Below are 18,063 nucleotides of genomic sequence, written 5' to 3' on the forward strand. Positions count from 1 at the left end.
CTATATAAACAGATCAGTCTTTTGTTTCAGTGCCTTTGGTGGGGGTGGTTATGGTTGCTCTTGGAATTTTTGGGGGGGAGGGGGGGATAGAAGCCATTTTAAGGATTCAGCAGCAGGTATACTTGCCTAATCATTAACTTGCTATAAGGATTAAGTGGGCTGTCTCACACTGGAAAACTATTTTCTATTTTATTTTAAAACAAATTTAATTTTAGAGATTTTATGTGAATGGCTTCCCTATCTTGCTTCTTGAGTCAGTTTTTTAAATTCTCTGGTGGTGTGACGGTTAACCAAGCTATCACAATTGAAGAGAAAGAGAAACTTTTGCCATAGATCATGTCCCTTTTCCATAGAAGGCTTTTTGTTTTCTGTCGTTTTAAATTTGAAGTTGGTTTGGGTTACAAAAGAGTCATGACAAAAGATGAAGAGAATCCTCTGCAGAAAATAGCAGTTGTGCTTGAAAATAAGATCCTTTCAAAAATGCTCTTCTAGTGAGTGGAGTGGTAGACAGTGAATGAAGTTACCAATAAAAATGTGGCACAGGAGTGATCCTTCAGAATAGTTTTAATGGGACCTTCTCAGAGAAGATTAGATTATCTGACCAAAAAGAACCATCCCAGTTATGGCCTCTGACTCAAAAAGCAACAGTGGCTTCAGGTGTATGGTATTTTCCTCAACCTTTAGAAATGGAGTTGGAAGTTTTATTTGTGCTTTCTCCTCATTTTATCTTTTCTGATGCTTTCACTTACTTTTAGGCTGGATATGAGAAGGTTTAGAACAAGCAGTTGCAGGAACAACGTTCCTGCAAAAGTCACACTATAGAAAATTTTTTCATTGTTATTTAAATGTGTATGATAGTAGTTATACTCTAAAAACTGATGCATGGCCATAGAAATATCTCAAGTTCGCAGTAGCACAGTTTCAGGCTTCCCTGGGTAAATTCCAAGAAAGTTTTGTTGTTGTCATTGTTGTTGTTTTGGGTTTTTTCCTGCTAAAATGGCCCTCCTTTGTAGAGAACAGCTGACTATCTGTTGGACTACAGCTAACCACAGCTAGCTAGCTTTGGACCAGCTTCCACATCTGACAATCACCAACTCCAGTAAAAATAATAGACATTTTGCTGCATGAAAACTTAAAGCTGAGGGTTTTGGGTAGGTAGGGCCGGTACTAAGAAACTCTAATTTTCCCTAAGTTCGGTAGTGCCTCTGATTTGGGTGGCACACAGAGAACAGGTGGGTACTTCCTGAAGATTCCCCTCTCTCCTCAAGGTGGAATCGGACAAACTCCTGGGTCCCTGTCCCAGAGGAGGGCTCTCTAGTACAGGACGTTGTGGTAGAAACTCTAGCCACGATTTGTAGTAAGTATAAGGGAGTGAAAAGCCAGAAGCCAGGCCCCTTCCTAACTGTCCTGTGGCCTTAATCTTTAAAAGATTCCAAATGGGACTATGATTAAATATGCCCTGTGGTTATTTTGGAGGGCTGGAGGTGAGTTCTATTGCAGGGCTACAGGGGGAACATCCCAGACTTGGGATGGGTCTGAACTATATAGGGCAAGGCTTACAGGCCCATGTGAGCCTCTCAAGAAAGGGGCCCAGCATGGTCAACAGAACTATTAGTCATTTTTATTCAGCACTTTCTTTTCTAAAGTGATATAATTGGCAATTGCTTCCCACCCCCCACCTCCAATGGATGTTAACTTTTATTTAACCATGTGGTATGTCATTTACTTAGGCCCTTTTGCATGGTTTTTAGAACTCCCTTTGTTCCTAGTGCCAGTAACAATTTCTAAGCGGATTGGACTTTTTGACTTAGGGTACTGGGTTGTGGAAGAGGTTCTGCTCATTCAGGATCAGAGGAAAGAGATCCCTTTTTCCCTGTTTGGCTGCCCGGTAACCTCAGGGCCAGCACAGTCACTACTGCTTTCACTTCAGCACCATCCCCCACGCTTCCGGAACTTAAGGAGGAGGAGCCACTTTTTTCCTCTGAAAATGGGGATTCTACCTTAATTTTGCTAATCTCTGGAGTGTTTCCAATAACGTCGTTCCAGTTTTCCTACCAACATTGATTTTCATTCATTTTGATCAAATCATGCCATTTGGCACTTAGGCTGGCAGTGAGAATATGTCGCAAACAGACTCACTGAATGTTGCAATGTTTAAAAAAGCAGGATATCCCTACCTCACAGCCAGCAGGGTTGTCTAGTTAACCCCACCATCCTAGGAATCCTGACTCTCCCTGCATGCTCAGCTCACAACTCAGACCTTCCCCAGGGAGCAGGAGTTTCTTTGTCAGCCTCCTAGGGAGATTGGCAGCCGCTCTGACCTAGCTCGGCCTTCGCTTTCTGTCTCTGGCAGTGACACTAAGGGTGGGTCTGTACTGCCACCATCCTAAATTTTTCCAAGCCCCCCCACTTTTTTGTTTTTAAAGCTAATATCGAGTGCTTAAAATATGCAAGCTAAGTGTTTTATCTAGGTTATTTCATTAAATCTTACTACAACCCTATGAAATAGGCACTATTATTATCCCCATTTTACAGAAGAGGAAACTAAGACAAAAAGAGATTGAGTAGTATGCCCAGGGTCACACAGTCAGAATTCAAGTCATGAGTCCTGGCAAGCTGAGACCCTTGGTCTCAGACACTCTAGTGCCACCTCCTCCCCTAACTTGCAGGGTCTTCCTGACTTTGACAGTGCCTTACCTCAGGATGTATTTAGCTGGATGGCAAAGCCAGCGTTCCCTGCGGCAAAGGAAGATTTCTCTGTATAACTCAAAAGCCACATTTCCTGTTCTGAAGGTTGATTCATGAATGAATCCACATTTTCATTTCCCCTGCCCCTTTCATGGGGGAATGACTTACTCGGAGCAGGTCTGAGGAAAGCTGGCAAATGGCCCTTCCAGGCCTCTCTCCACTGCTCTTGCTTAAAGTAAGTACAGCGCTGAGTGCTATTCCTGCCTCTTCCCATCCTCACCACGGTGACCTGATCAAAAAGCTCTGTGAATGAGCTCTTCAATTCTGTCTAGCGGAGCTGTCGATTTCTTTCTTGTTCCCAGATTATACCCCCCAGCTGACACCCTATCATCCTTATGGCTGACCTCCTATCTGGGTTCATTTGGCTCCAGATATAGGCTCAAAAAGGAACAGGAGGCAGTCTCCAGGAGAGGATCTGGGTCTGCCCAGATTCCCCAAACCTCGCTATTTTCCAACAATTGGCCAAGTAATTGGATCAGTCAGGGCCAGCCCTGTAGTTTCCAGCTCAAAGTTTTGCTTGGGCTGTTACGTTTCTGAAGGCACTTTCCTGCATCCTCTAAAATACTACTTCCCAGATACTTCCTGACCTCTAAGGGAAGGTCCAGAGTGTCACTCTCCAGGGGCTTCTTCCAAAAATAAAATATGAAATTCCTTGGGACTTAGGGGTGGTTTAGAGGGCTGTGGTATCTATTAGAACTCTTGTCTGAAAAGGGACGATCATAATCCCTCATAATCCCTCATGTTTCTTGTATCCTCTAAAGCAGTGATTCTCAAGGTGTGGCCCCTGGACCAAGAGCATTAGCATCCCCTTGGAAATGGTTAGAAATAGAAAAAAATTTTTTTCCCAACTTTTTGGCTGCGCCACGCGGCATGTGGGATCCTAGTTCCCCAATGATTGAACCCACAACTCTTGCATTGGAAGCACGGAGTCTTAACCACTGGACCACCAGGGAAGTCCCCAGAAATAGAAACTTCTTGGTCCACACTCCAGACGGAACTGAATCAGAACCTGCAGGAACCCAGCAATCCCTGTTGTAACAAGCTCTCCAGGTGACTGTGAGGCACAGTGAAGTGTGAGAACCACTGCTCTCTAAAGCAAAGCTTCTTTATCTCTTTTGGAGTTTTAGGTTTGAGACTCATGAAAGCTTGGGACCCTCTCGCCTGCTTCACAGACCTCCTCAAGTCCGTGTTAAGAATCCCTGCTCTGGAACTTAGAGCTTGTCCATGCCTCTCTGGCTTCCACCCTCTCCACACCACCTTGAGAAGGGGTGGCCACATGCTCCCTGTTTGTTCCTTCATTCATGTCCTGTTGGTTGTCGCTGAGAGTGGACAGCCCCCGTGCCAGAGAACACAGGGGAAACGGCTTCCTGCTCCATTTGTGCTGCAACTGTAGCCTGTGGCCTCTAAACAAAAACCAAATGCTTGGGCATGGGGCACCAGGCCAGAGCCTGGGCAAACAGAAAAGTGATTTCTTCTCCTGGAGCTGGGAGCTGTGTGTCAGAGCAGAACTGCTAAAAACTGTGGAGCTTCCTCTGACAGTCCTGGCTGGGGCATACTGACGGCAGCTAGAGCTTTGTCGGTGGCAAGTCCTGGTTATGCCTGTTGTCCCTGTTTAATTGTTTGCGGCACCCCTGTTCAGTTACACAGGTATCCTGGTTTGGGTAACAGATTATATGGTCCCCCATTTACTCACCTAATGGCTTCCTCACAGGTCTCCTTATGGCCGTTCTTGCCTCCTGTAATCCATTCTCCACACAGCAGCTTGCCCATAAATATGGTTACAAGACCCTTATGATCTGGCCCCATCTAACTCCTCAGTTTTCTCTCCTTCCTTTCACCTCCTTGTTCATCTCTCTTAAGTCATACTGGTCATCTTCCCGTGTCTTGAATGCATGGAGCCCATTGCCACCTAAGTGTCTTTGGCCTTGCTCTTCCTTCTGCCTGGAATGTGCTTCCCTACAGATCCTCCCACAGTGGCCCTTTTTCATAAACAGGCTTCAGCTTTCATGTTCTCCTTTCAAGGAGACCCCCTTCCAATCACTCTCCCTCACAGCACTGTTTCCTTTTTCTTCCTAGTGCTTATCACTGTCCAAAACTGTCTTTTCTTTTTCTGTTGATGCGCTAACACTGTGAGGGCAGGACTGAGGCATCCCCAGTGCCTAGACAAGCCTGGCACACAGCAGATACTCAGTAAACATCTCTTAGCTGGCGGTTGGACTTCATCCACTCCCAGAGTGCCTCTGGGGGCTGACTTCCTCATCCATGTTGAATGCAAGTACTATCATCCTGTTTTATCTCACCTCTTGCCCACAGGTGGCATAGGACAGGGACCCTGAATATGAGATGATTCTTCTCTGCCCGCTGCCAACTCTCCTTAGCTTCCTGCACCTCCCACCTCTGTACGGGCCTCAGCATCTCCTCTCCCTAGGTATTTCATCTCCAGATGAGGTTCTGGGGAAGGGGCAATAACCCTGGCCTCAACAGATAGCTTAATGCCCACTCTGCCCACAACTGCCCCCCAAAGCACTGTGGGTTGGGGCTCCAGCCATTCAGCATGCACTCAGGGGGCCCCTTGGCCACTGAGCATTTGATGGGCAGCATTCTTCTGGGCTTCTTGATGAGCTGGGAACTCACTCTCCCTGGAATCCACTAGTTGAGGGAAGGGAGGAGACTAGCTATCCAAGAGGTTATATGCCCTGTTTCCAAATGCCACAGGGTAGGAGGTGTCCAGAGAAGTATGGCTTCCATAGAGCACCAACATCACTGGTGACGTTTCACCAGATCCTGGCTCTTCTACTCTCTGTTACTTGGCCCTCCCCCGAGTCTTTAAAATGAGAGTGGTGACAACTAAACCCCCTCCCTCCCATAACATTCCAGGGCAGCAGTGAAAAAGAACCTCCCTCCTTCATTCTAAACCTGAGGAGGAAATGAGGCTCCTGAGCTCAGCTGACTTTAAAATAAATTTAGGCTCCAAGATAAATTTAGGGCTATGGAATATGGACTCAAATAGCAAAGTCATACAGAGATAGGAGGTAGAGTTTGAGAGTTTCCAACCAACTCGCCATAAAGTGAGACCCTGATGAGAACCAGGCTGCTGCATGGTGGGCAGAGGATAAGGAAGGGGAAGCAAGGACTTGGAGACCAGACCATCACTCTGGAGGATTTCCAGGGCCTTTGTCCGAGTTCTGGCCTTTGGGGAAGGAGCATGGAGGTGGAGGTTAAAAATATTAGGTTTGAAATCAAATCGATGCAGATCCAGACTCTGTCACTCACTAGCTTTGTGGCCTTCAGCAACTCTACCTAACCTCCCCTGGTCTCAATTTCCTCATCTATAAATGGGATAAGAGGGCTGACTTCATTTGATTGTTGGGAAGATTAAATGAAATCATTCCTGTGAAGAACTTATAGCACAGAGTAGTGTTTAATAAATGCTTTCATCATCATTATCCTTGCTGTTGTTGCGGTTGTCGGTCAGAAGGGAGACAAATGTGGAACTTGTGTAGCCGATAGGAGCCCTGCTTCTGTTAGCCTCTGCGCTCCCAGGTGGAGGAGCCGTGAAAAGAGCACATGCCTCTCGAGAGTGACCAGCTAGACTGCATTTGGCTGAAGGGAGGGGAACCCAATCTGACCCCTTCCCATTTCAGCTTTGGTCCTACCTACATACCTTTCTCCTGCCAGCCCAAGGAGGATCCAGTCTGTGGTGCTCTCTTCACAGGCCCAGATGTGTACTGGACCAGATTTATTTTTGGTTTGTCGCTTACTATCTCTGTTCCAGGCCTGGAATGTCTGAGGTTTTCTAGGGATGGTGGAGGAGAGCGCTCTTTTGAAAAACAAAATGAGGTCTCAGTCTAGGGGCTCTGCTTCCTTCTGGCTACAGGCAACAACAGAGAATCTGCCATCTGCCAAGGGTGCAGGATGACTAGAGGTCAATGCTGAATATTAATTCACCTGTTGGACATCTAAGATAGCAGTTAATCAGGCCTGGGGAACAGCTCTTGCATAAGGAAAGGAGAGATTTGCCTTTGGCAGAAATTTTTATTTATTTATTTATTTTTGGCTGCGTTGGGTCTTCGTTGCTGTGCACGGGCTTTTCTCTAGTTGTGGCGAGCGGGGGCTACTCTTCATTGAGGTGCGTGGGTTTCTCATTGCGGTGGCTTCTCTTGTGGTGGAGCACGGGCTCTAGGCTCATGGGCTTCAGTAGTTGTGGCACACAGGCTCAGTAGTTGTGGCATGTGGGCTCTAGAGCACAGGCTCAGTAGCTGTGGCGCACAGGCTTAGTTGCTCCGTGGCATGTGGGATCTTCCCGGACCAGGGCTCGAAGCCGTGTCCCCTGCATTGGCATGCGGATTCTTAACCACTGCGCCACCAGGGAAGTGCTGGCAGAAATTCTTAAGCTGGGGCTTTTGGGGGTCTGTAAAGCTCCTGAAATTTTATACAAGATTATACCTGTATGTGCAAGGTACATTTTTCTGAGAAGAGGATCCATAGTTTTCTTCAAAACTCTCAAAGGAAGTTACAGCCCAAATAGGTTCAGAATCACTGGTCCTGATCTGAGAGTAGAAATAGAACCCTCCTCTAGTGGGTCTCTGAGAAGCTGCATTCTTCAGCTTGGCTGATCAGAAGGACTGAAGAGGACCTGGAAGCAGGGCTGCTTAGGCTTCGAGGAAAAAGAGCTATTCTCTTTATTGCACCTAGGTTGACTGGCTGGAGCCTGACCTCTCCATTTGGAAGTTGGGGATTTTGAGCTAGCTAAATATCCCTTATTTTCTCTGAAGTTTGGTTGCAATATTATAAAGCACTCTAAACTGCCATATTTTGTGCCAGATGGGGGGACTGGCCTGGTGTCATCTCAGAGGTGGGAAGCAGGGTTGAGTGACTGTGCTAGGTTTGTGTGGTAGCAGTAATGGTGGGGGGTGAGGTGCAGGGGTCTCCTTATGTTGCCCTCATTTGGATGCTTGTTACATAGTTGGTACTCAGCCACAGTTTTTGCACTGATATGTAGTTGTTTCCTTCCTTTTGGAGACGTTAAATCTAAGTTCCATGGTCCATTTTTTAATTTCACCAAGGCAGTGGCTTCTCCTTACCCCTATGGCATCTTTTCATGAGACGCTAGGAGCCCCATTCTTCTCCCCAGCTGTGCTTATTTACTCCTTACCCCTCACCCTACAAATCCTGAAAAATAGCTCTGAAAGCCAACTTGGGGCCTTTGAGGTTGTTTGCTGCTCCTTGGAATATGATTCCATCATTGAGTGTATTCCAATTCTGGCCAGTCCTGGTACTGTCTCCTGCTTTCCTCAATACCCATCATTCCTTGTTGCAGCTACTTGTTCATGTTAAAAAAATGGCATCTATCTCCCTGCTGAGAATTTTCCCCCTCCTCTCAAACCTCAAGTCCATGTGCTCAACCCAGCTTACTGGATGGCATCAGAATGTGGCAGAGGTTTCCTAAGGCTTGCCTGTCCTCCTACCTGAATCAGGCAAACACTCTCTTAGCTCAGAGTCAGCTCACAAGTAGGAAGTATGGGCTGAGACTAGCTGAACACAATGGTTCCCTGGCCTCCCCCAAGAGCAGAACCTGATCCCTCTAGGGTGAATTGGCTGACAGAAGCTCCATGGGACAAGAGTTTCACTTTTCTTTGGGGGCCTTGAGTTGGAGTATTCTCTAGACATGAAATAGAGTCAAGTCTCTAGGACATAGGCCTCTGATTTGGAGTCATCAGACCATATAAGGCCACCCAGCCCACCCAAGAACACAGGTACACCCATCCTCACTGCCACTAGGGGTCTGGACAGGGGCCACCATCCCAGGACTACCCTGATCCTCACAGAGCTGAAGGGTCTGATGGAGGTATTAAAGCCCACACAGGGCAACATTTTCTCCACATGCTCTTCCAAAAGGCTCTCTATGCAGGGAAAATGAGGTCTTGGGAGGACCTGCCTGAGCCACATCCCCTCTGTGAAAGATGGGCCTACGGACTGGAGACCATGATGTCTGACAGAGAGTCGGCCCTTCCTCCTCCTCCTCACCCAGGGCCAGCAAAACTGTTTCTGGTCCTTCCATCTTGCTTCATTGCTCCTCTCCTGCACACTGATCCACTCAACCCGCTCATTTTACGCTGGCTCTGAATAACTATGACTTGAGCTGTCTCTTGATTGTAGGGCTCTGAGGATGATAACAATGGAAAGCAGCCACCCTCTGGTGTTCGCTTCCTCCTGAACCCTGACTTCTACGAAGGAATTGTGAGGGAAAGGAAAGGCCTCCAAGGCCATCTGGTCTCACAGTCTGCTGCCAGGCAGAATGAGCCACCCCTTGGTCCAGGCCGACTTGTCCTTTTAACCTTATAATAGTTCCTTGGGTTCTACAGAGGCTTTTTATTTTGATCAAATGTATCTGTCCTCTCCTTCATGGCTTTGTATTGTATGGTTTTTAAAGAAGGTTTCCCTTTGCCCAGATAATAAACGTATTCTCCCATATTTTCTTATATTTCTTTCATATTGGGTTGGCCAAAACTTCATTTGAGTTTTTCTGTAAGATGGCACGTAAAAACCCGAACAAACTTTTTGGCCAGCCCAATAGTTGTACTTCTATGTTAGTTCTTTAATCCATCTGGAATTTATGTTCATATATGGTGTGAGCTAGGGATCTAACCTTATTTTCTTTTCTTTGGGCAGAGGGTCACGTGCTGCCCAGAATTATTTATCCTATAGGCCATCCTCTCCCCCGTGACTTGAAATACTACTCTTCTCATATTCAAAAGTCCCGTAAATATATGTGACTGTCTGGATTCTCTATTCTGTTGCATTGAACTTTTTTATATTCCTTGTACAGTACCATTTTAATAGTTGTAGCTTTTGAGTGTGTGTCGATACAGTGTATTTTTCTCTTTCATTCTTTTCCCCCAAATTGTTTTGTTATTCTTACATATTTTTTCTTTCCAGATGTACTTCCCAGTCAGCTTGTCAAATTTCATTTAACAAGTCCTATTGGGATTTTGGTTGGGATTTTATTTATCATGTAAATTAAGTTGGGAGAGAGTTGATATCGTTACAATATTGAGCCTTCTTATCCAGAAATAGAATGTCTCAGCTATGTTCTTAAGGGCCTCCAGGGGAGACATTCTCTCTTCTCCTGACCCCTGCAGTCTCTCAGTGTCCATTGGCTGGTGTCCTGAGCCACCAGAGCCTGGTGTTGCAGTGTCCTGTGATTCTAGCTTACTCATTCCCTCTTCCCACTCAGAGATGGATGAAACAGTTGAGTATTTGCTTTTGCTCAGGAATTCCAAGCTTTATCTGTCCAAGACCTAAAAGTACTCAGGGGAATTGTCCTATCTCTTTTATGCCCTGCTTTTATATCCCATTCCTAGAATCCCCCTTCTCGTCTTGCTCTCTCAGGAATTCCAATATTTCAAATCTAGAGTAGTACGGCTTAATATTTTCTTCAGTCAGGATTTCCCTGAGAGTCTGGTTGGCCTGAAACACAGTCTCTCATTCTGACCTTCTCTCTTTTCACATTGTTGCATGTAATTTCTAAGCTTCATTCAGACAAGATGATAGCTTGGAAGGAGAGCTCACAGGTATTCGAGAGAATAGCAGTGTTAATGATTCTATGCCCGATGCCTATACTAAAAGGAAGAGCTTGTTGCCCCTGACTTGCCAACAGATAGCAGCCTATGACTCTGCTCACCACCCTCAACTTTACAGAGTGTCTAGGAATTCCCAGGCATTTTTGATTCCTGATTTCTGTGCACCAGCCTCAAGAGGCAGGTTGTTAGATCCAGCTGACTGCCAATGGCCAAGAGGTCCTAGCCCTTCTGCTCGAAACTCTTCCAGGGATAGCTGTATCCAGCTGTTTTGTTGCCAATATGAAAGCCAAAAAAGCCAGAGCTAAAGTTTTCTGGGCTCTCAGAGCAGGTGTGGCAGCCAGGAAGTAGGAAAAAGGAGCCTGACCAGGGTCCAGGTCCTCACCTCATCCCCCAGAATAGCTGAATGTGCTTTAAGGCCAGGTACGATGGCAACACAAAGATATAGGCAGTTTGCCCAAAGTGTTTGCATATACACCTGAGTACCAAGAAAGGCCATGGAGTCCAGACACCTGGACGTGCTTTGCCCGGCCATGTTCCTCTCCTGTTTCTGCATCCACTTGGCTGTCTCTGCATCACCTCCTCCTGTTTCCAGGTACCTTTGGGCAAGGTCAGCACCACTTACCACTAAAATATCCCCTTGATAAATCTTCACCTGCTGCTTATCCAGTGAATAAGATTTCAGGGTAAGGACTGCAGAATTTGTCATAACTTTGATTGGAAAGTTACTCCAAAAGTTACTCCATAAAATGATTCCTAGACATTTGTGTTTCAAAGGACAGAATGAGCCACTCCCGCATAGTGAACCAATTTCAAGGCCAGGAAATCTGCCACAGGGGCTGAAAAGTTCTATAACACAAACAGAGCTACAGCGTCTGATTCCTCGAGGTCTCGCTTCCAAACACAATATGCTGCAAAGAATTTTCCCTAGCCATCTCCCAAGTTGCTCAAGGCCCAGCCAGCCACCCAGTTTTACATGTCTAAATCTGAAATCAAAGTCCCAGGCAGGGAGAGGGATTGTCACAAGTAATTGCAACATCCCACAAGAATTTGTTTGGGAGTTAAAAGGAGCCAAACCTGGGCCTTCCCCAAAGCTTGCAAGTCTGAGTTTTTTGAGAACCACATTCGATCTGTTCCAATACGTTGAATGTAAACGCTTGTCTTGTGCCTGCTTGGCAGCTCTAGGGGACTCTGCAGGGCTCCTGTGGCCCACCATGGCGACCCGTGTGACTTCCCCTAGGAGAGGACAGTGTGGGGGACTGCCTGCTATGAGCCACAGGCCCCCAGAGTTGGCCTTAATCTTCTGAGCCCTGCTCGAAACACTATCCCAAGGGAAAAGGGGGAGTGAGGGCTCTGAGGGGCAAAGGCTCCCAAGTGGCTGCAGGAAGAGACTTGGATGGGAGGGGAAAGGGCATAGGCATCCTGCCACACTGCCACATCCTTTCTCAGCAACTTCTACACTCACTCTTCCCTTGCCCTCACCCTTACCTTATCTCATTTTATCCTTACATGTTAACTTCATGACATTATTTAGAGATGATGTTCTTTCTTTTTCCATATAGAAAATAACCACCTTCAAAGTGACAGCTTAGGGCTCAAACACAGTAGCTATTCCAGCTACATCTGAAGACAGACCAGCATTATTAGGGATACAATTGGTTGTTATGAACCAGACAGTTGTCGTCGTCGTCATCATCATCATCATCATCAAACAGTTACTACTTACTGAGCCCTTACTTTACGCACAGGCCCCTTGTGAGGCTGACATTATTACTTCCCTATTTAATGGAGTAGGGCCAGGCCTGGTGAGGTTAAATGGCCTGCCCCAGGTCTCCCAGTTGATCAGAGGGGGAACTGGGCCTCCAGAGGGCCTGAGCCATTGCCATAGCTCATTTTCTTCTGGAAGAAGCAGAAGGAAGCAGAGCCCAGCAAGGCGCCTGCCGGCCCCAACAATCTAACACTGCCAGCAATGGTGGGAAGGGGCTTTCACAGCATGTCTTACCTGGGTCCCAGGTCCCCTACAGCCGACCCAGGACCACAAGGCCATGGTGACTCAAGGATGAGGATGCAGTGGGAGGGGAGGGTGAGGGCCAGCCAGTTCTGTCTTGTTCCTTAGAGAACTCTCATGTCGTTGTAGGCAACAGGGGGGCCCAGTGCGCATGGGAGTCTTGCCTCCCTCCTCCCAGTTCTCCAGGACTTCACGGGGGAGGCTTTCTCCAAGAGGGGTTATTCCTCATCCCCACCACTCTGGCCCTAGCTTCAAAGAACGCAAAGAGAGCCAGAGCAGGCCAAGATCAATTTCTTCTTGAAGGCCAACAGTCCTACTGTCCCTCAGCCCAGTTTCTTTTCAATATAGCCTAACGTCTCTCTGTCCCCTCTGCTGATTTACATGGCAGGTTTATTTAATTAGCCAGAGGGGAGTCAAAGTGCAGCTTGTCCTCAGAGTTAATTAATACTTACTGAGCCACCACACTGTGAGTGATGCCAAGATTGGACTGTGTCCTCTATATCAGCTTAGGGAACAGACTTCAACCCCTTGTGCCTGGCTGGGATTGGAAACTGGAACCAGTTAAAGAGTAGGGATGATGGGGCCCTGAGCTATTGTGAGGAGCAGATGAGGCCGTGCACCTAACATGTCTGCCACAGTGCCTGGCACATAGTAGGGACTTAGATATTGATACTGTGTGTGTAAATTTGAAAAAGAAGTGGCAGGGAAAGGTGGCCGAGAGACCATGTTCCCCTCTGGGGCATGTTCCAAGGGAGAGAGGGGTAATGGTAGCAAATACCACAGGGAACACAAACCCTCAGGCACACTCCCACAAGCATTGTCCATGAAGAAACGCAGCATGCTTCTCCCTATTTTCACCAGGCTCCTTTAGAAGATGGGGAAGGACTTCCCTGGTGGCACAGTGGTTAAGAATCTGCCTGCCAATGCAGGGGACACGGGAAGATCCCACATGCCGCGGAGCAACTAAGCCCGTGCGCCGCAACTACTGAGCCTGCGCTCTAGAGCCCACGAGCCACAACTACTGAAGCCCACGAGCCACAACTACTGAAGCCCGCATGCCTAGAGCCTGTGCTCCACAACAAGAGAAGCCACCGCAGTGAGAAGCCCGCGCACCGCAACAAAGACCCAATGCAGCCAAAAATAAAAAATGAATTAAAAAAAAAGACACAAAAAAGTTGAACATGAAAGGATTGAAAGAAAAGAAGATGGGGAAAGTGCAGGTGGTTGACCCTGGAGGAATTCAAGCAGAGCATGAGTAAGTGGAGGTTCTCCTTTAATTGTGATCTGATTGCTAAGGGAAGGAAATCTGGCCTGGGCAAAGGAGTGCTGCTGGCCTATGCGATTCCTGCCAGGCCAGGGCCCTTCCCCTCCTTCCATCACCCCATCTCTGCACACACTGGAACCCCACTCCACTCTTACGTCAAAAGACTTTTGACCCTGGCTTTTCTTTCAAATGGTGCTTCCTTGGGCCCTCTCCTGTGGAGTGCCCTGACAGAGCCATCACTAGGGCAGGATTTGGTGACAGTGCTTGCCCTCTCCCTCTGCCTCCTCCAGGGCTGCCATGCCGACGAGCATCTCATAGTCTGCCCTGCCTGACTGCTTGGCTGCAGGGGAGTCCCGTCGCCCAAAGCCCTCTTTGCGGTTGGTGGCTTGGGACAGCCTGCCCTAACTCTCCCAGCTCAATATCTGGGCAGCTTCAGTCCTTCTCGTGGGAGTGCTGGCATAGCCAGTGCCTGGGTGTGTGGGCTCTTCACTCTTTGTCTGCCAGGCTTGACCCCATGATCCTATTCAGAGCCTGCCCCAGAGTCTGGATGAGAGGTTACCATGAAGCTACCCAACCCCAGGCATGGATAGTCCTTTCTGGATGCTAAGGCCAAGTAGGAAGACACACTACTGAGGCAAGACCCAGTGGCTGTCTCCGCTGCCAGAAAGATAGCTTTTCTAAGCCAAACGCTGAGGCAAGATACCTGCAGCCCTAAGACCTAGACAGATTTGGACAGGAGGGCACAGTGAGGCTTAGAAGTTTCATCCTGGGTTTGCCACATCTTCTGTACAAAGCCAGATGCTGGGTGGGAAGCATTCTTCCCAATTACCTGAGATGACTTTGGTAAGGAAAATGGAATGCGAAATGGGTCAGAGACTGACAGCCAGACTGTCAACTACAGCCCGCTCTGGCGGGCCTGAGGTTCTGGGGCCCCTGCGCCCCCTGCTGGCCCCTCAGACAGGCTCCTGCCCTTTGGCTTCCTCCTCCCCAGGAAGCAGCCTGGTGCTTCCTTCTCATCCCAGCGCTACTTCATCTGCTCCCTCCCGCCTCACTCTTTTAATCTTTTCACCTTTGGACCTAGCCTACAGCCGCTCCCTCTTCCTTCCATAACCTGGGCTTCCTCCTTCTGGACAAAAACCACTGAGTGTGACCCACGGTTTTTTTTGTTTGGGGGGGCAGGGGGGTTGTTTTGGTTTTTGTAGTGTATGACCCAGCCTCTTGAAGAAGACCTCGGAACTGTGCAAGTGGCAGCCTGCCTCAGCCAGCACCTCAGAGCAGGCTCTTCTGCTGCTTCCCAGAGGGCATCCAGCCTCCAGCTCTTCCTTCTCTCTGTCTCTCCCACTGCAGAAGCCCACCCTTACAGAGCCTCTAGGGGTGGCCCCTCTAGCTCTCCCAGACCAGCCCTCCACACTACTCCAGACTGGACCAGGAATATCTTCTATCTCTCTTTCCCTCCCTCCCTCTTCCTCTCCCTCTCCCCTTCCAAATCCTGTCCACTTAGCAAGTTCTAATGGCTCCGGTGTTCACACTCCAGCCCATCTCCACTATGTCCTCTCCTGAAACTCCTGCTGCCAGGCTACTTGCTATGACAACAGTCTCTTAGGTGTGTTTGTCTTCTGAGATTGGAAGCACCCAGAGGGCAAGGACTTTTAACCTCCTACAAAACCAAGGGCAGTGCTAGGCTCCCAATGGGCACTCGGGACCCCGTTGAACGCTGATCCTCTCCTACTAACCTACCAGCACTGCCTCAGGGCTCTCTGCCTGCGCAAGGTCCGGGGAGTGGCAGGTCCGGTGCGGCTGTGCCTTCAAGGCTACCATTGTCAGGTCACTGCAGAAGGAGGGAAGATGGGGGCCATTTCCCAGAATGGGTGAGAATGACAGGGAGGCTTTTATTTCCAGGGTGAAGGGAGGGAGGACCAGTCGGGAGTGAGGTGCCTGGGTGTCAGTTATTACGCTGGTGGAGAAGCCCACGCGCGATGTAGGGGACGTGGATCCCAAGAAAACCCCCAAACCTCATAGTTGCCTCGTCCTACCACCCCTCCATTCCTCCCAAGGGCGATCTGCCTCCCGGTTCGCAGCCCTGGGACAGATCCTTGCGTGACCTCGGGCGGCGCCCAGTGCTGCTGTGGACAGCTCATCCCGTGGCGGTGGCGGCGGCGGCGCCCGGCGTGTCCCCAGAGCCGCCAGGGGGCGAATAGGGTGCCCGCCGGCTTTTGGGACGCCCGGGGCGCCGGCGCTGAGCTCCGGAGCGTCCCGGCCAGGGAAGACGCGCCCGCCAGAACCTCCTTGGCTTCCCGCCGCCGCCGCCGCCGCCGCCGCCGCCGCAGCGGGGCCAGGCCGCTACTTCCAGCCCCGCCTTCGGGCCGTCTCGGTCGCTCTGGGCGCCCCAGGCCTGGGTGGGGGCGCAGCCGCTGCGCGCCCGCACAGGTGACGGGCCGCTAGCGCGCCCAGCTCCACGCGCACAGGGCACTGCCCGGCGGACTCGCCTCGCTCGCATCCCGCCCCTCCTTCGCCCTCTTGGCAGCCCCGGCTCTGCTCTCGCAGCCGCCCCGATTTTGGGGCCGGCGATTGAATAGGCCGCACCCCGGGCGCAGCAAATGGAGGACGCTGGAATTTAAGGAGGGGGCGAGGGAGGACGCATCTCAGCCCCCTGCCTTCTCCCCACCACTGCGAAGCGGCCGCGGGCGATGCGCAGGCCGGTCTCTGCGCCCTGGGGCTCTGGTCTGGCCCGGCGCCGGTGCCGGTACGGGTGCCAGGGAGAGACCCCGCGCGAGGTTGGCCGGGCGCAACCGCGCTGCACCTGTTGGAGCGGGCCTCTACGCGCTCGGACCCGAGCCGGCCTCCACGGTACACGCTACCCGGGCGTGTACTGAAGGGCCACAGTTGGCTTTAGGAAAACAAAACGAAATATTTATCTAGAATGGATGTATGCGTATGTCGGCTCCTCTCTGGGTCAGCTGGTTAGGACCATATTTCGTTAAGTCTCGGCCTGCAGCCTGAGACCCCCGACGGCTTAGGACCTGCCCCCTGGCTTTGGCACTACTGAGGATCTTTTGACTGGATGAGATGCTGTTTCCGTTGAAAAACAGTCTGTTCTTTGGAATCCAAATCAGCTTTTATCAAAACATGTCGGGCCTGACAGAGTTGGTGATAAACGTGTGTGTGTTTAAATTCTTTTTGTGCCCACACACTAGCCTGCATCCATTCTAGGTAAATATTTCCACCATTGAACAAAAGGAAGTCAAGTTTGTTTCGTTTCAAAAGGAGTCTTAGAAACAGTATCTCTCTACTTGTGGCTAGTCAATTACCCACACTTTATTTTGCTTTGATTTGGTTAGGTTTAGGGGGTTTTGCGACACTGGAAGCAAGAATTTAGGTTAAATTATGTCTCAAGCTGCACGTGAGCTCTGGTTTCAAATCCTAACATTTAGCACAGGCTTTCACAGCGGGAGTGCCAGGGTTGACATCTGTGTCGGCTGTATTCTGATTCATGCCGGTCAGAGAGATGCTCAGACAAACCCCTGGGAGAGGGGATCCTGAATGAGTGCACTCCTCTGCCCACCAGGAGGGAGTCAGGAATCCACAAGACAAGACGCGTTTGTCGGCTAAGGGAGCCAGCGCTATATGTCTTAAGTTGCTTTCAGGTTCTGGAATGTGGGATTGGCTGCAAACTCTGGACTGTAAATCTGTTTAGCATACAGGACGTGGGTCCCAGGAGACTCTCTACCTTCTCCTCAGTTCATCTGGACATGAAAGGTGGGCTCAGAAATCAACAAATCAACCAATGGTCAGAGAGCCTGGGCGATTCTGCAGCCCTAAGGGAGCCTCACCCATTCCGCACCCCCCCCCCCCCCCCCCCGCAATACAGCACTAAGGCTCTGCTGACAGGGCAGGGATCCACCCCAAGCCCAAGGCAAGATCCCACCCCCGCTCCTTCTGTCCTTCAGTTCCCCGTGTGTCTGAGACTTCCTGGCTCTGTGAAGGCAAGGAGTAGCCTAAAGTCCAGAGCCTCACATCTAAAGAGTGGCACTTGTGGGAGCCCTGGCCCCAGTCCCCAACCTCAGGAGGCTCTGGAGATGGATGGGGTCAGGTGAACAGCTGGCATGACTGCAGCCTCTGACCTTAGCCCAGACACCAACACTGCTGCCACCCTGTCTTCTTTGAGCTTTCCCAGAGTTGAGCGCTCACCAGGTATGGCTCCCACAGAGTTTCCCCATTCACCGGAATGCAGCCACGTGCCTGGAAGAGCACTCTTAGTTCAGCCCACCCGAGACCTCAACTCCCATCCTCTTCTTGAGTCAGCACTACACTTCCCCCTTCTCAGCTCTGCTGGGGAGCCCTCTATTCCCAGGAGAGCTACCTGGAGGAGAAGGCCATGTCCTCACTGCCTCACAGGTGCGAAGGGATAGACATGAACACATCTGCAAAGGCTCTTCCTGGCCCCCCTTAAATCCCAGGGAGTC

General features: G+C 49.7%; 1 long non-coding RNA gene across 1 annotated transcript in view; it reads left to right on the plus strand.

Moving 5' to 3' along the window:
* The first annotated feature begins 11,792 nt into the window (after positions 1-11,792).
* The window catches only part of LOC117311617 (uncharacterized), a 32,466-nt gene continuing 26,195 nt past the window's right edge, over positions 11,793-18,063 (plus strand). Inside the window, exons 1-2 of the long non-coding RNA XR_004525895.2 lie at positions 11,793-12,376; positions 13,198-13,591. This is a non-coding gene — a long non-coding RNA (uncharacterized lncRNA). The remainder of the gene's footprint in view (positions 12,377-13,197; positions 13,592-18,063) is intronic.

Source organism: Tursiops truncatus, chromosome 3 (assembly GCF_011762595.2).
Source record: "Tursiops truncatus isolate mTurTru1 chromosome 3, mTurTru1.mat.Y, whole genome shotgun sequence".
Taxonomy (NCBI): domain Eukaryota; kingdom Metazoa; phylum Chordata; class Mammalia; order Artiodactyla; family Delphinidae; genus Tursiops; species Tursiops truncatus.